Source organism: Terrapene carolina, unplaced genomic scaffold (genome assembly GCF_002925995.2).
Source record: "Terrapene carolina triunguis isolate 2854851 unplaced genomic scaffold, T_m_triunguis-2.0 Scaffold112, whole genome shotgun sequence".
NCBI lineage: Eukaryota > Metazoa > Chordata > Testudines > Emydidae > Terrapene > Terrapene triunguis.
The window spans coordinates 2,717,835-2,735,163 of record NW_020664463.1 but is presented as its reverse complement, the minus strand read 5'-3'; positions in this window follow the sequence as shown (position 1 = coordinate 2,735,163).

Genomic DNA, 17,329 nt, shown 5'->3' with positions numbered 1-17,329 from the left:
AAGAAAACATTCTATGAATACATTAAAAACAAGAGGAAGACCAAGGTCAGGATAGGCCCATGACTCAATGGGGCGCGGGGGGGGGAGTACAATAACAGAAAATGTGGAAATGGCAGAAATGCTAAATGACTTGCCAGAAGCTGGGAATGGACAGCAGGGATTATCTGTTCTGTTCCTTCCCTCTGAAGCACCTGGTATTGGCCACTGTCAGAAAACAGGATACTGGGCTAGATGGACCTTTGGTCTGACCCAGAATGGCCCTTATGACTCATGACTAGGTATATCTTCCCATGACAAGGCTCTTTTGGTAAATTTCCTTCCCACAGCCTCTCTGGTGATCCCTTAACCCCAAACCCTGGGAACTCAGCAGATTGTAGGTCTCAATCCAGTTAGCAGAGTAGTGAGTGCCACCTCATCAAACCCAAGTGCTTCTTACCCTCCTACGCAGCCTGAATACATTCCAGTGGCACATACAGAGGTAAGGGATTTCATTTCCCAGTGCATGGGTTACCTGAGTCTGAACTTTAAAGACCAAGTACAGCCTGTCACTGTCCAACCTAGAAGCTGATGTTTTTCAGTGGTGAACTGATTCTTCTTCGAGTGCTTGCTCATATCGATTCCAATTAGGTGTGCGTGCACGGCCGTCGGAGAATTTTTACCCTAGCAACACCTGGTGGGTCGTCTGTGGAGCCCCTTGGAGTGGCGCCTTCATGGCGCTTGATATATACCCCAGCCGACCCAGCGCCTCCTCAGTTCCTTCTTACCGCCCGTGATGTTCGATGGAACTGTGGAGTTCTGCTTCGCTGTTCTCCACTCTGCCTAGCATAGTTTATTGTTAATAGTTTACAGTTAATAGTTATAGTTCTTGATAGTTATAGTTAGTATTAGTGGGGTTGGGATTTTTTTCCCCTCCTGCCCGATTTTTCTCTTGGGCTCATGTCCACGGCTCTGGGATTCAAGCCCTGCGGTTCCTGCTTTAAGCCCATGCCAACCGGTGATCCCCATGAGTCTTGCCTGAAGTGTCTGGTGGAGTCTCATCAAGCAGACAAGTGCAGGATCTGCAAAGGGTTTCGTCCCCGGACTAAGAAGGAGCGGGACTTTCGTTTAAAATAGCTCCTCATGGAGGCAGCTCTTAGCCCTCAACCTCCTGCGGTGCGCCAAGATCCGGCACCGAGCGCCTCGGTGCGCAGCACCCCGGCGGCAGCGATAGGAGCTGCACCGCGGTTGGACTCTGAACGAGACCCGTGGCACCGACGGTCCCCAGCACCGCAGCCGACTTCATCGACCCAGCACCGCTCCCACTCTCCTGGCCAGAAGCGGCACCGGAAACCGGAAAAGGGTGGCCTGCCTCCTCAGAGACCAGCCTCCCTGGACCCGCCCGTGGAGACCTGTCCCGCAGGGGAGCATCTAGGGGCCCAGCCTACATCTTCGGCACCCTTAACTCCGGCCCCGAGGGGAGAACCATTGAGTCCGGTGTCTCTGGACTCCCCGACACACAGCGTGGTTGAGGACTTCGACTCCGCCCATTACAAGCCTGGCTGGCATGAGTCTATTGCCCAGGTTGGGACAGCCTGAACATGGTGGTCACCATCCCAGAGCGGGTCCTGGCCTCCCTCCTCTGGTGGCTAGATCCCCAGGTGGTATGCAAAGGAGTTCCTTCTCACAGCCCGCAGCCCTCCTTGTCCCTCGTCACAGATGCGTCAGCCCTAGGATGGGGCGCCCACCTCAGGGACATTCAGACACAGAGCCTATGACCCCTGTCCACACTCTCCCATCATATCAACGTCTGGGAGCTGATGGCAGTGCGCCTTGCTTGTTGAGCCTTCCAGGAGCGGCTGAACGGTCATTGTGTGGTGGTCTTCAAAGACAACACCACAGCCATGTTCTACATCAACAAACAAGGGGGGCCCCGTTCCTCCCCCCTCTGTCAAGAGACTGTTGGACTGTGGGAATTCTGCATAGCCCACTCCATTCACCTGGTGGCGTCCTTTCTACCTGGGGTCCAGAACACGCTGGTAGACCACCTGAGCAGGTCCTTCCGTTCCCACGAGTGGTCGCTCCATCTTCCGAAGATGGGGGTTTCCCCAGGTCGACCTGTTTGCCTCCCACAGCAATCGGAAATGCCTGGCTTTCTGCTCCCTCCAAGGCCGTTCCCCGGGCTCTCTCAGACGCCTTTCTACTCCCATGGACGAGTCAACTATTTTACACCTTTTCCCCCATTCCCCCTTGTGCACAGGATCTTGCTCAAAGTGCGCAGGGACAGGGCGCGAGTGATTCTGGTAGCTCCGGCATGGCCCAGGCAGCACTGGTACACCACACTGTTGGAGCTCTCTGTGAACGCTCCAGTCCCATTGCCTCTTCTTCCGGACCTGATCACTCAGGAGGCACGGTCGCCTCTGCCATCCCAACCTACGATCTCGCCACCTCACGGCATGGATGCTGCGTGGCTAAACCCTTCAGAACTTCTCTGTTCAGGATCTCTGCAGCAAGTACTAATGGGCAGCAGAAAGCCCTCCACTCGGGCCACTTATATGGCTAAGTGGAAGTGGTTTTCATGCTGGTGCACTCAGCGCAACACTCCCCCTCTCCAGGCATCCGTGCCTATCATTTTGGAGTATTTCCTGGACCTAAAACAGCAGGGCCTGGCGGCAGCCTTGATCAGAGTTCACTTGGCGGCTATCTCGGCTTTTCATCCGGGTGCGAATGGCCGCTCTGTCTTCACCAATCCCATGGTTGGCAGGTTCCTCAAGGGCCTGGACCGTCTCTACCCACAAGTTCGACAGCCAGTCCCCACATGGGACCTTAACCTGGTCCTCTCCAGACTCATGGGGCCCCTGTTTGAGCCGCTGGCTACCTGCTCCCTTCTCTACCTCTCCTGGAAAATGGCTTTCCTGGTCGCTATCATGTTGGCGCGGCTGGTCTCCGAGCTGAGAGCCCTTACCTTGGAACCACCCTACACAATCTTCTATAAAGATAAGGTGCAGCTTCGGCCTCACCCGCCCTTTCTTCCCAAGGTTGTATCGGCCTTCCATATCAGCCAGGAAATTTTTCTTCCTTTTTTTATCCAAAACCGCATGCCAGTCACCAGGAACAGCGTACTCCCTCGATGTCCGTAGCGCTCTTGCCTTCTACACTGAGCATACGAAGCCATTCAGGAAGACAACCCAGCTCTTCGTTGCAGTGGCGGACCAGATGAAAGGCCTCCCGGTCTCCTCTCAGCAGATCTCTTCATGGATCACGTCCTGTATCCGCGCTTGCTATGAACTGGCCAGTGTATCGACCCCGCCCCTCACTGCTCACTCCACAAGGGCCCAGGCTTTGTCGGCGGCGTTCCTGGGCCAGATGCCGATCCATGAGATCTGCAGAGCTGCGACTTGGTCCTCGGTACACACTTTCGCTTCGCACTATGCCATCGTCTGGCACGCTAGAGATGACGCAGCGTTTGGTAGAGCAGTCCTACAATACACATTGCTTCACTCCGACCCCACTGCCGAGGTAATGCTTGGGAGTCACCTAATTGGAATAGATATGAGCAAGCATTCTAAGAAGAAAAAACGGTTACTCACCTTTGTAACTGTTGTACTTTGAGATGTGTTGCTCATATCCATTCCAAACCTGCCCCCCTTCCCCTCTGTCAGAGTAGCCGGCAAGAAGGAACTGAGGAAGCGCTGGGTCGGCTAGGGTATATAGCAAGCGCCATGAAGGCGCCACTTCAGGGGGCTCCACAGCCGACCCACTGGGTGTTGCTAGGGTAAAAATTCTCCAACGGCTGTGCATGCAGCGTACGCACACCTTATTGGAATGGATATGAGCAACACATCTCGAAGAACAGTAGTTACAAAGGTGAGTAACCATTTTTTCTTGTATGTCTTTAGAGCAAAAGATGGGCAAATTATGGCCCGCGGGCCACATCCGGCCCTTGGGACCGTCCTGCCCAACCCTTGAGCTCCCGGCCAGGGAGGCTAGCCTCCGGCCCCTTCTCTACTGACCCCCCTCCTCCGCAGCCTCAGCTTGCTGCGCCGCCAGCACTCTGGTCCACCGCTCCTGCCGGGCCGTGCGGCAGGCTCCGGCATAGTAAGGGGGCGGGGAGCAGGGGGGTTGGATAAGGGGCAGGGGGCTCCGGGGGGCAGTCAGGGGACAGGAGCGGTTGGATGGGGCGGAGGTTGGGGGGGCAGTCAGGGGATGTGGAACGGGGGGGTTGATAGGCATGGGAGTCCCAGGGAGCCTGTTGTGGGGTGGGGTTGTGGATAGGGGTCAGGGGACAGGGAGCAGGGGGGGTTGGATAGGGGGTTGGGTTCCAGGGGGCGGTTAGGGGCGGGGGGTCCTGGGAGGGGGCGGTCAGGGGACAAGGAGCAGGATGGGGTTGGATGGGTCAGAAGTTCTGAGGGAGGGGGCTTGGGATCAGGGGCCAGGCTGTTTGGGGAGGCACAGCCTTCCCTACCTGGCCTTCCATACAGTTTCGCAACCCCGATGTGGCCCTTGGGCCAAAAAGTTTGTCCACCCTGGTTGAGAGAGAGAGAGGCATTTTGGGATTCTTCATAATAAAATATGTTGCATAAATGTATAACTATATGCTGTGCAAATGTTAAGTATTAGTAGAACTCAACCACAGGTTTTTGACACCTAGATACAGTAGAACCTCATTTACAAACACCTCAGGAATGGAGGTTGTTCGTAACTCTGAAATGTTCATAACTCTGAACAAAACGTTACGGCTGTTCTTTCAAAAGTGTACAACTGAACATTGACTTCATACAGCTTTGAAACTTGACTATGCAGAAAAAAATGCTACTTTCCCTTCTGTAAAAGTAGTTTACGTTTAACACGTTTTGTTTTTTGGGGGATTTTTTTTTTTGGAGGGGGAGGTGTCTGCTGCTGCCTGATTGTGAACTTCCGGTTCCAAATGAGGTGTGTGGTTGGCTGTTTAGTTCGTAACTCTGAGGTTCTACTGTATATAACAGTGAGGTAAGAAGTGTTCAGTATAGCAGCTCATGTTTTAGTTCACAATCATTCATCCCTTTTTACCTGGTCATCTGCTGTTTCTTCTCTTGGTCTCTATTTGCTTCCAGAAACAGTAGTCCCAAAATAAAGGGGATCTGAAGGCTGCAAAAGAATGACACACTGCTGTGAAGTAGCTTCTTGCTTTCTCCAAACCTGCATCTGGAAAAAAAGCTTTTTAAAATTACAAAAACATGTACACAGAATTGTTGGGATTGGGATAAAAACTGCAGTTGATCCAGTGTGCTGAGCTGATTGCACAGCCAGAACAAACAGCGCACACACACCTTATCTTACAGCAATCACTCTGTTATGCTGGTTTTTACATTTTACATTTACTTTAATGGAGTTACTCCCATTTTATGCCAGTGTACATGAGAATTGGGCCCAGAATCTTTTAATAGTTCATGCTGTAGTGTTCAGATCAGTGTTATGAATTATTACAGTATAGTGGGACTTTTTTTTGTTATTTGTTGTGTTGTTTCAATAAGGTCACCATAAAACAGGAAGAAGGCTGATTTTAATGTTAAAAGCCTACCAACAACTTTCTTGAGTCAAAGTCCAGATGATTTACTTCCCCACTTGATGCTCACCCAGGTCAGCTTGATGTGCAGTAGGTGTCATGAGCAGAACAATTTACCTTCCATTGCATGAGCCTGCCAACACGCTGTAAGATCTTTAGAATTACTACACAGGAGTCAAAATTTTTTAGTGTCACCTCATAAAGTCTTTCATAAGCTTCAGTGGCAATTTGCCTGAACCAGGAACTGAAGATTTGATACTGCTGCCCACGTTGATTCTCCTAGTGGAAGGATTGAAAACAATGCCACGAAAATCATCATCCACTTCTAACCATAAAACTACACACCAATGAAATAACAGCGAATAAAAGGAAGAGATATTAAATAGGCTCCCAAAAGCTGGTTCATGGAAGACTTCCAGGTGGGCTTGGGAGCTATATCTATCGCACTGTTGAAGCAGCTATTGGTCTTTTAGTGGCTGAAGCTAAAAAATAAACAAAAACCTTCTCCTATTGCAGTTACTTCCTGTCTGTCCCCATTGGGCCTTTATCTGGTAAATCCAACCACAGTCCATTTGCAGACTACTCAGAACTAAAGGAGTTGCAAAATATATAGAATTGCACAGCAACCTGAGAGAACTGAGCAGCATGAGGCTGCAGAAAATGAGAGGAGATTCTATTTGTAATAAACAAAAAACCCTACACCTCCTGGAAAAAAAACCCCGGCAGAGATATTAAATAGACACATAACCAAGCAGATGAAGCTACTGCACTGAAGTGCAGAAAGCGGATGGATTGTATTTAAGCCTAATCAGGAGGTGAATAAGGAGGGGAATCTGTAATTTTTATCAGAGATGATGTACTTTGGAGACTGTGTGAGCTACAGAGGGTTTTCCAGCTTGTAAGAGAATCATGCATGCATCTGAATTGGGGGAGGAGGGAAGCAATGAAACATCAATACATCTGGATGATAATGTATGTAATGTATGGGCAATATGATCCTTCTCCTCTCTTCCCTTTCTCTCCCCGCCCCCCTGCCACTCCCCCCCAGTTCTTAGGGCTTATATAATTTGTAGGGTATAGCTGTAGGTTGAATGCACTAGAGCGCAACACAATCACAAACACTTGAGCATGTCTGACGCTGACATTCCACCCAGCAGCACACAGAGTTTGGGAGGGAAGATGAATACAAACCTGACCTAATACATAATTTCCCATTAGCAATAAGAGTAAACTCTGAAAGTTAGAAAGCTGGATGACTCAAGTATTCTCGAGTGGGGGCAGAATTTACAAATTATTATTTAAGACAGAACCAGAATGTAATAATCATCCAACCAAATAATTACTTTCCACCAGCATTCCCAAGTCCCATTCTGCGCAGGTTAGCACCTTTGCCTATCTGAACCTGTTCAGCCAGGCTCCCTAGCTTAATCAGATCCCCCTGCAGGTCTGGCTTGCATAAAGGCACAGGAACAAACTCCAATTCTGAACCCTGAGTCTATTTGAGGGAGGCTTTTCCCACCCGTTCCTGAAACAGCAAGAGAGGGGGGAAAAGGTATTCTATTCACACAGAGTAACTAGATTAACCTTCTGTTGTAGCATGAAATCACAGACACCTTCACCTTTCCTTGGGTAGCTCTAGACTGCCCATGGAAGGGGTAGAAGCTCTCTCTTCTTCACTGCCATCTATTCTGGAAACTGCATTTTTAGCTGACTACCCAGCCCTTTTGAAAATCAAGCCATTTACTTAGGTGCCTAAATATGCATTTGGGAGATTAACTGTAGACTCAGGTTGTTTTAAATTTTGGCCTGATTTTCTTCTCCAGGGTTGATATTATCTGAGACAGGAAAGCTATTCTGGGTAAATTATTTTTAAACTGATGTGACTCTTTCCCAGCAAGAGACTGTAAATTTCTGTCATCTTTCTAGGTCTATTTTTAATTACTTTACAAAATAAATTGAGTCCCTATAGTTGAACAATTAATATGTAACCTGAAATATATTCCTACTAATTTAACATAACAGTTGGTCCATTTAAAACTAAATTTATCTTCTAAGGCCATGTCTATACTACAAACTTTGGCTGATGCAAGTTACGTCAGCATAAAGCTGACAGTATATCGCTTATGCACACTTGGCTCCTTGTGTCGGTAATGCATGTACTCATCAGGAGCGCTTGTGTCAATGCACAGTGCAGTGCATCCTGGATAGGAAACCCAGTGTGCAACTTGCTACCATCTAGTGCACTGTCTTTTGGGAAGTTTTGGCAATTCATGGTGGGGCAGAAACAAATTGCACAGAGGTGACTGGAGCAAGGGGTCAATTTCCCAGCATGCATCTTTCTCCTTCCCATAATGTCATCCCTATCTCATTGTTTTTACGCCTTTTTAAAAAATCCCACAAACTTGCATGGCCATCCTTGCTATCCACCATCTCTGACAAAAGCATGAAACCTGCACAGCTCTGCACTATTGTCATGAGCGTTGCAAGCGCAGGACACATGATCCTCTGGTATTTGCAAAGCCTCAAGAAGAATCAAATCAGTGGGGAACATGATGATTTCGTGGAGAACAGATTGCTGAGAGACAGCAAAAAACAATTCAAGGTTATTGGTGACCTTCACAGAGCAACTGAAGACAGTGGAGTGCCATCTCTAGGCCTGAAAACAAGCACTGACTGGTGGGATCGCATTGCAATGCAGGTTTGGGACAACAAGCAGTGGCTGCAGAACTTACAGATGTGCAAGGCCTCATTCCTGGATCTGTGTGACGAGCTCACCCCCAGCCCTCCAGTGCCAGGACACCAGAATGAGTGGCACTGAGAACCGAAGAACACAGTGATCGCACTATGGATTGCTAAAGGTCAGTGGGAAATCATTTTGGAAAGTTGTAATGCAAGTGTGCAGGACCATTAACCATCTCCTGCTACACTAGGTTACCATATTGGAGCCCCTGAAAAAGAGGACACTCCAAGGGGCCTCAGCCCTGTCCCAACCCCGCCCCTTCCCCGCCCCCGGCCCTGCCCCAACTCCGCCCCTTCCCCAAAGTCCCGCCCCAACTCCGCCTCCTCCCCTGAACGCTCCGCCCCCTGCTCCTCCCCCTCCCCTGCTTCCCGCGAATCAAATGTTCGCGGGAAGCCTGAAACAGGCAGGTAAGCTGGGACTGGGGCTGAGCGCGAGGAGACGCGGCCCAGTCTGGCCCCTCCGGCTGAGTGGCTCCCTCCGGCGGCCGGCCAAGAGGCTCTGGCCCCGGCGGCTCCGGCCCGGCTCGGGCCCTGGGGCGCTGGCCAAGCACCTCCAGCCCCGGTTCCGGCCAGCGGCCGAGCACCCCCGGCCCTGGCCAAGTGGCGGTGGCCGGCAGCCGAGCACCCCCAGCCCTGGTCACTCTGGCCCAGCTCGGCTTGGGCCCCGGTTCCGGCCCCACCGGCCCCAGCCGAGCAGCTCTGGCCCGGCCCTGGCCGAGCAGCCCCAGCCCCGGTCCCAGCAGCTCCGGCTCGGCTCTGGCCCCAGTTCTGGCTGAGCGGCTCCGGCCCAGCCCCAGCCGGCGGCCGAGCACCCCCAGCCCCGGCTGAGCGGCTCCAGCCGGTGGCATCCCAGCTCCCAGCTGCCTCCTCCCAGGCTCCGGCAGCTGCTGCGCTGGGGAGAGCGACGGGAGCCGGGAAAGTTGAACCCCGGGGAGGAGGCGGTTCCCTTACCATGCCTCCTTATTTTCCCGGACATGTTTGGCTTTTTGGAAATTCCTCCCAGATGGGGATTTGAGGACCAAAAAGCCGGACATGTCCGGGAAAATCCGGACGTATAGTAACCCTAGCTACACAGGACAGATGCTCCACAATGTGCAGGACACAGTGGATGGATCTGCAGCAATGAGGTTTACGAACTGCAGTGGAGGAATAGATGACACACACATCTCAATTTTGGAACCAGCCCAGCTGCCCCAGAGTATGTCAACAGAAAGGGCTACTTTTCAATGGTTATGCAAGTGTTGGTGGATGCTTCACCAACATCAATGGTGGCTGCTCAGGGAAGGTGCATGACACTCGCATCTTTATGAACACAGGACTGTTCAGACAGCTGCAAGCAGGGACTTTCTTTTCTGACCAACTGATTACCATTATATTGAAATGCCAATAGTGATCTTGGGGGACCCAGCCTACGCATTGTTCCCCTGGCGATTGGCCAGCTCAACAACACCAAGGAAAGATTCAACTTCCGGCTCAGCAGGTGCAGAATGGCAGTTGAACAGTGCTCTTGGTAAACTGAAAGGATGTTGGCATTATTTACTCACAAGATTGGATCTCTATTTAAAAAAAAATATATCCCAGTGGTTATAGCTGCCTGCTGTGTCTTTCATAATATCGGTCAGGCAAAGGGGGAAAATTTGCTGCTGTGGCAGAGGGTGAGCGGCTTTCTGCTGAGTTTGAACAGCTAGATACAAGGGTTATTAGAAGAGCTCAGTGCAGAGCTATACAGACCAGGGAGCATTTCAACAGTGAGCATAGTAATGTGTTGTGGTGTACTGTGCTCTACCTGGCCCTGTAGTTCTGGGGCCTGTTAGGAATTGGGTGGTGCTTGGTGGACATCTATGAATATAACACTGTCAATGCACCTCTTAATTTTGTGGAGCTTGATGTACATTTATGATTATTACATTGTGTTTGTCACTGATTCTGTGAGTTGTGTCACACTGTACATAACCAGTAAGTGGGTGTTTTCAATACTGCTAGGCATTCTGCAGCATATGTTAGGAACTAATAAAGATGAATTATTTTCCAAACAAACAGAATGTTACTAACAAACAAGCAAATACATTAAAACTTAAGTTCTGTTCCATTAATTTATTAACAAGGGGAAAGAACATTCATGTCCATTTTGGCTACACATTCAGCAACTGTGGCTCTATCAGGTTAGTGTAGGTGAAGCTGTGGTTGTCCTTAACATCCCCCAGTGTGGAGTGGTAGGGGTTGGGATGTTGCCTCTGATGCCAAGTGGAATATAAAGGAGAGGTTGTAGGGAGGTTCTCTAGAGTTCTCCATGGACTACAAGGACAAGCCCATGATGGTTGAACTGAAGGCCAACAAGAGTCTGCAGCATCTGTGTTTGCTGCAAGAGAAGCCCATTATGTCCTGGTGCATCTCTCTCTCCTTTTCCAGCTGGGACTCCTGGGCCTCTCTCTAGTCTGCTCCTTCCTTCTCCATACAGACTGCAATATTCACCCTCCAGGCCCTCTCTGCTCATGGTCTGATTCAGGATGGTCTTGCAGGATCTTGCTGAACATGTCATCCTGGACTGCCTTCTTTCTCCTCCTTATCTGGCTCAGGCATTCCATGGCTGTGGAGGGGAAACCCTTCAAGGTCGCAGCAGCAGCAGCCTCAGATAAAACACACAGAGGTACCATTGCCAGCATATTCACAATGGAAAGTGAAACTTAAGATTCAGAACTTCCTTCCTTTGCCTCCCTAAAGTCTTAAACAAGACATGATTACTGGCACTTCTGCTTTGGTATGCTTGTGCACAGCACCACTCACATGGCATATTTGAGGGCCATGGCAAATATGGCCCTCCGAGGGGTGAGGGAAAGGAGGAGCAAATTGCTTGCTTGCATGAAACTATGAGTAAAGAGCACTGGCACTGAATACTGGCACCATTTCCCCCAAGTGGTGATGATTGTGGCTGCTCTCTCACTCCTGAGGGTAACAAAGGCACAGAGAGCACAGTTGCTCCTGGCGTCCCAAAGCTGCTCAGGCACATATGTTGCTAGCCTGTTGACTGCAATGGTGCCTGTTGAAGTTATTGCCAACTGGCACATGAAAGTGTCCTACTGCAGAGGAAAAAATAAGGTTGCAATCCCTACAAACATTAGGAAGAGGATTGCAGATACTTCCATGAAAATTTCATCAAGATCTCTCAGGAAGATTCAAGGGACATCCCTATGTTCACAACCAAACTGCTCCACATGTGCTGCCCCCAACTCTACAGGGGAATGAAAGGCAGATAGCGCTCTCTCTCTTTCTGTTGTATTGCTAATTCTACTACTACAAGTAAATTAATGAACAGTCAATAGCTTGTGTCCTGAAAAGTTGGGGGCACCATCATTGTAATTGGAAAAACATTTACACACTTACTTGAGGTTTCTTTTCCTGCATCAGGCTCGCCCATGCTTGACTGCTAGGACTGACTGGACTGCGGTGGAGTCTCAAGAGGTCCTCGCATGCAGCATAGCTGGAACACCCAATGGCATATCCCCCTTCTTCCTCCTCTACCAATGGTCTGTGTCTCGGGCTCATCGGAGGTATTCACAGTGGTCTGCAGGGTGGTGGTGGGGTTTCCACCAAAAATGGCATGTGGTTCTTTGTATAAGCAGCATGGTCTGTGGCTCAGTACCAGACTGACTGTTGGCCTCTCAGGCCTTCTGGTATACCGATAAAGTTTCTTTGCTTTCACAAGTACTGCAGCTGATCCCTGTTTTACCCCTTCTCTTGCATCCCCCATGCAATCTGCTAGTAGATGTCCACATTTCTATGGCTGGTCCATAGCTATGCCTACACAGCCTCTTCCCTTCTCAGGCCCAGGCAATCCAATATCTCCTGTCTACCCCACGCTGGAGTGTGTCTGGAGCATGTAGTCAGCACAATTGACTGCGCAGCTGCACCCACCAATAAAGATCTGCTTGGTGTGCTTGTGAAGCCAAATAATCAGGAAAGGCATTTCAAAAATCTGCAGGGTTTTAAAGGGAGAGGTGGGCTTCTGGTCTCTAGGACCACTGGGCTGTGGAGTTCACAACTGTAACCAGAGTGGTCAGTGTCAGGCATTGTGGGACAGCTGCTGGAGAATTCTTAGAGTCAACATAGATAATGCAGTATCTACACTTGCACCACATTGAGCTCAGTACATCAACCATAGCTCAATGCTGTGTCACCATAATAGGGTGCTTACATCAGGGGAGACAAGTTTTAGTGTAGTCACATGCAGGGGTGTGGGAACTATTTGTATAGTGGAGGTGCTGAGAGCCATTGAACCAAACTCTAAACCCTGCATATAATGGAAACCACTTCAAGCCAAGAGGTGCGGCAACACTCCCAGCACCTCTAGTTCCAGCATCCATGGTCACATGCACAAGTAGATTGATGCAAGTTGGCTTGCACTGAACTACCTTTGTAGTGTAGACCAGGCATAAGATTGTTTAAAAGGTCATATAACATGAGGTCTTAAATATGAACCCTTAAATATATATGAAGGCCACACACACGCATATATTTGATCTCTACTGAACTTTGCAAAACACCCTGAGGTCCTTCTGTGAAATGCTGTATAAATAAAGGGAATTATTTACTGTAAATGAGTCAAGTAGATAAAGTTGCATCTATTCTGAAACAAAGAAATGGTACCGTATTATTCTATATTGTTCATTTTCTTTTTTTAAAAATAGTAAAGCAGAAATCTAAATATTGAAACATTAAAAAAGGTACTTCATTATCCTAATAACAGTTCATTTTTAATAGACCAAACTTTAAAAACATATATTTTTGCCAAAGTATTTGACAAATCTTTAGGTGAATTCACTGCCAGGAAACATCATTTTAAAGATGCTGTGATGTTCTTAAATTCTTACATGCTCTAGGTAACTGCCATTTAAAAACAAGCAGCTTCTTAAGGAGAAAAGTTTGTAAACTTTAGTGCTTCCAACAATGCCCTCTTGTGGCTCATTGCTCACAGCTCACTTGTTCAGTAAGATTTTGAACATATTGTTTCTATTCCAGTTAAAACATCAGCTATAAAAACCTCAAAGAGATTGGTCACAATGTAAAGATAAAATTCCTCCTTCAGTCAGATGTTAAGGGATAACAATCAGTATTGTTCGTCTCAACAATATAAAACTTTTACAAGCTAGCAATCAAATAGCCCTAACTAATAAAATGGAAACTGTGTAAGGTTTTTCTTCCTTTACAATTGACATTTCTAAGCTTAGTGATGGAGACATTTTGCTGAAGTGACACTGTTTCTCTATTATGAGAGACAGTGTGGCCTAGTGGAATGAGCCCTAGAGTGGCCCTCAGTCACCACCCTTCTAGGCTCTGAGCTTCTTGTTAGCTGTAGGGTGGCATCAGGGCTTTCACAGCTATGAGAATGCTGACTGGTTGAAACTTATTCCTAGGTGCCAATGCAGTTAGGCAGCAGCAGAGTGGTGGTTTTGAAAATTTCAATGGTGCCTAAAAGGTACACAGGCATCTAACTATCTTTGAGAATCTGGGCCTAAATAACTTGCCCAAGGTCCCCCACAAAATATGTGCCAGAGCAGGGACTCTAACCCAGTTTTCCAAAGTCTTAGGCTAAGTGCCTTACTCACTGGACCGTCTATTCTCTTAGGAGCCCTGTGGCCCATGCAGAAACTTTACAAAGAGCTTGACGAGCTTTTCATCTTGCTTTAACAGCTGTCACAATGAAGCTCACCACTATGCAGATGGCCAGCCCAATGTCTACGCACCAATTAAGCCCTTACTTACACTCAGGTGGCGCATAGACCTTGCTCTGGCTCTCTGCACAGAGATACATTTCACAAAGCTCTAATGCTTACACAAAATACATAATTCAAAAATGGTATCCAACTATTTTTTATTCTTACTAAAAGAATGGAAACTGGTTTAAAGTCTGCTTCATAGGGCTGTCTCACTGCTAGTTACAGGTCAGCAATATTTCACTTTGCAGCAAGATGGTTGCATGCAGTACTAAGATCCAAAATGCTAATTTTAATGAATCTTAAATGTAAATTAAAAATTGATTGTGGTAAACATAGCTGAGCTGGTGCATGTTGAGGCCCAAAGCTCCAAACTTTTATTCACTTGTAGTGAGGTAGAGTGACCTCCCACTGAGTCAGAGGGGGAGGACCCACTCTCTGATCCCAGGTGGGCAGCACCAAGCCATGCCTGCCCCTCCCATTGGAAGTTAGGAGGTGGGACAGGATGTATAAAGGGCAGGTCCTCGAGCTCAGTTGTGTGGCAACTGCTGGAGTAGACAGATGCTTTCTGCCTGCTCTTGAGCCTGGAGACTGAAGAAGAGCCCCACCAAGCTGAGGACTGGCCAGAGCTGCTGGAGCCGTCAGCCAACCCAGACACTGAGGAGTTGCCGGGACTGCCGCTGGCTACCTACCCCAGGGAGATGGAGGACACCCATGGATCCAGGTACACCCCGAAGGGAGGGTGGAAGTGGCCCAGGGACAGCTGACCCCAGTCTGGTTGCATTGCTGCCTGAAACACTGCCGGTGTGTTGTGGCTGGATTCCCCATTGACCAAGTGGCAGAACACTCTGCCACTGTTAGTGCCCTGGGCTGGGATCTGGTGGAGTTGGGTGGGCCCAGGTCCCTCTGCCACCCCACCCCTAGGCCAAAAGGCCTGTGTTAGCTAACCATCTACCAGAGCTAGGACACTAGACTACTCATTGCTCTGCCCGGCCTGAGGGCCTGGGCCCCTGAACTATCCACAGCTCTGCCCTGCCTGAGGGCCCGAGCTTCCTAGACTGTTTAGTGCCCACCCCCTGCCTGGGGCCGGAGTACACAGACTACTTATAGCCTGCCCAGCCTGAAAGCCAGAGTCCCTTAAGACTGTGAGTCCGCTCCACCCTGCCTCTGGGCCCCAGACTTGGCTAATTCCCTGACAGTAGAGGACACCCCTTGACATAGTGAGGCAGAGTGGCATCCCACTGAGGCAGAGTGGGAAGAACCACCGTTACCCCAGGGACCCAAGTAGTAGACTTACTACTCTACTTCCAGTCTAGGACTACTTACTAAAGCTACTTGTGTATACACTTTTGCAGCAATCTGATTGTTGGGCTGAGCTAAATGGGTGTAGTTTTAAATTAATATGTAACAATATTTTTAGCAAATATAATACATACATTCATCTGCCACCCTTAAAAATCAGTTGCTTTAGATAACTAATTCAGTAGTTGCAGTATTCCCTTAGGAATTCCCCATACTAACTATATGGAATACTTGCAAGTTTTGAGCCAAATCACCTACTTAGGCAAAACTAGATAGTTTTTATAAGTGAACTAATTTACACTTACCTTTTTTAACATTTGAAATCTCCTTATGTTTGTTTACATTTTAATCATCACAGATTTCCAAACAAATACCCAAACACCAGATTTTTCTATAAATAAAATGAGAAAGAATATCTGGTGCTAGTAAAAAACATCCCTGGAGAATCAAAACCCCTGTGTATATTAAGAAGTACCTCATGGTGACCAGCATCCTCACTCTACCCATCCAGACCATGGTTTCTCAACCCTGACGTGAAAGGATCCACATCCAAAAATGAGGGTAGTTCATTTCAGTCCATCATCCCACTCAATCACTGACTGTTCTGCTGTGTTACATTGCTGGGACAAAATTACTGCCAAATGTGGCTGTGTTTAGTTGTGGCATCGCACTTATCTGGTGAGGTCACCAAATGCATTTCACATAGGTCACTGAATATCAGATGACACCATTGTCTAGTCACTAATGACCTGGGCTGGATTTGAATTAGCAGCTTAGAAGTGAAAAGCTGTTTAATCCATTACCACTGGCAAAGTCAGTGTTATTCTACATTGCAATATACTTATGGGTTGTGAAGGCATGATACTGTGAAGGGGGATGTCACTGGATACTCTGCTCACTGCTGTGGCACAGCCTTGTGGCTGTGTGTGGGGATACCTCTCAACCCAGTCTGACATCCTCTCCTTTGGTTGCTTGTCCTGTAGCTCTTCTCCCCACCCCCTGCCTCCGGGTTAGGTTACTCCCTCTTCATGGTTTGGCCCTCTGCCCAGGTCACTGAAGTCCTCCCCTGCCAGAGTATCAAAGTCCCATTAGATGATCGTCTCAGGCAGTCTTCTGGTCCCCTACTCCATCTGTGCTGCTTCCCCAGTGGCCGCTAGGGGAAACTGGGCCTGCTCACTACTCCAGGTTCCAGCCCAGGGACCCTCCAACCAGCGGCCAAGGTCTGCACTGTCCCAAACCTTGCTGCTGTTTTCCTGGGCTGTTTCCAACTTTGCCTCTATCAGACTCCTTCTCCACCCTCCTCTGGGTACACCCTTCCCTCAGGGCCAGGATGCCATGGCTTCTATTCTCCCCCTGGTTTCCTCTTTTCCCTCTCTCTGCCCAGAGAGTGACTTCAGGGCTTCTCTACTGCAGCCCCCTTCTTACTCTGCTTCCTGGTTTTGTAGCCACTTAGCCTGTCCCTTGCCTCACCGGCATTTATCATCAACTAAAAGCTTACCAACCCTGACTCCCCCAGGTGCAGCCTGTTACAGGGCAAATTGGCCCCTTCTTTCTGCTCTCTACACGTGCCTCTACTGATGTGAGGTAGGCACCCCATCCCAGGCAGTGATCCTTCTAATCCTGCCCCCCTTCCTTATGCAAGTATTGCTTATCCAGACCCACAGAAGTAGAGTTAGAGCCGAGTGAAATGCTTCTGACTAATATTTTATTTGCCACATTGACTGAAGTTGAATTTCATGTCAAATTCGGTGAATAGTTTCAACTGAAAAAAGATTTTTAAAATATTTTCAAAATGAAACATTTCAATTTTTTTAAACAATTGTTTTTATTTTGGGTCAACCTGAAACAATTTTTCAAACAAAAAATCAAGTATGCGCATAGCTCTAGATACAATTATCTATGGAAAAGACAGACACAGATAGAAAAGATTGTAAAGTCAGTTGTCCCTCTTCCCTTGTATTAATCCTATCATATATCCCCTCTGCCACCAGAATTGACAGTGAGATGCAAGCCTTAGCTTCTAATGTTTGACTCAACGGGGGCGAGGGGTGTCAAA